This window comes from Wasmannia auropunctata, unplaced genomic scaffold (genome assembly GCF_000956235.1).
Source record: "Wasmannia auropunctata unplaced genomic scaffold, wasmannia.A_1.0 LD336053.1, whole genome shotgun sequence".
Classification (NCBI taxonomy): domain Eukaryota; kingdom Metazoa; phylum Arthropoda; class Insecta; order Hymenoptera; family Formicidae; genus Wasmannia; species Wasmannia auropunctata.
In genome coordinates this window covers 101206-102257 of record NW_012026837.1, presented here as the reverse complement: position 1 = coordinate 102257, position 1052 = coordinate 101206, and the positions used below count along the sequence as shown (strand labels likewise).

The 1052-nt window shown below is 27.4% G+C and overlaps 1 protein-coding gene across 1 annotated transcript in view; it reads right to left on the bottom strand.

Annotated features, from left to right (window-relative positions):
* LOC105450911 (mitogen-activated protein kinase-binding protein 1-like) overlaps positions 1-1052 on the bottom strand; it is a 51278-nt gene that overhangs the window by 39850 nt on the left and 10376 nt on the right. The window lies entirely within an intron of this gene.

Below are 1052 nucleotides of genomic sequence, written 5' to 3'. Positions count from 1 at the left end.
GTGCGTGCGTGCGTGCGTGCGTGCGTGCGTGCGTGCGTGCGTGCGTGCGTGCGTGCGTGCGTGCGTGCGTGCGTGCGTGCGTGCGTGCGTGCGTGCGTGTGCGTGTGCGTGTGATGTATTTATATAATTATTATTTTTTATTGTATATGTACATTATTATTATATTTTTTCCAACAATTTCTTTATAACACAAATTTGTTTAAAAAATACAAACCCTTTAAAGCCTGGAAATGTTATAAAATTTTGAAAATATAATGGTTAATAATAAAAAATTTATTAATGCAAAGTTGCACAATTTTGTAAAAAATCAATTTTAAATAAATAACCAGAGATTAATAAGTACAATAAGGATGAAAAATAGCAAAAGATCTTTCTTTTTTTTGGATTATAATACAGGGTTTTTTCAGAGTTGATTGTATTATCAAGCTGATATCAGAAAATCTTTTTATATTTTGAGTCGCCTTAGTTGGCAAAAATACGAAACTTTGACTAACCTAATAATTATTTTGCATGTAAAAGAATCAAGCTGAAATTATTTAAAAATCCATAGTTACAAGATTTTGTTACTTAATTTTATTATATTTTCACACAAAATAGACAATATTTTATTACTTATTAATTTTCTATTAACTTAATCTTGGTAATATATATAGGAATACAATAGATAGATAACAGAATATAAGAAGTTATATATTTTAAAACATTATAAGTATTAATTGTTTATAATTGGTATCACTTCTCTTCCCCTTTCTGCCCTTCCTTCTTTTCTTACTTTTCCTCTTCCTCTTCCTTCTCCTCTTTCTCGTCTTTTTCCTTCATCACGACGTAATAATTTACGACGCATTGACCATTTATATCTGTAAAACGAAAAAAGATATTAATTAAAGAGATATAAAATTATCTCAATCTGAATAGAATGTAATATTGTTTTATTGTAAAATAATGAAAAATTAACTTAATAAAACACACATATAAAAAACAAAAAATGTGTATATTACATATAATGCGTTATTTTTAATCAATTATTTTTATTGTACAAGAACACGAAATTT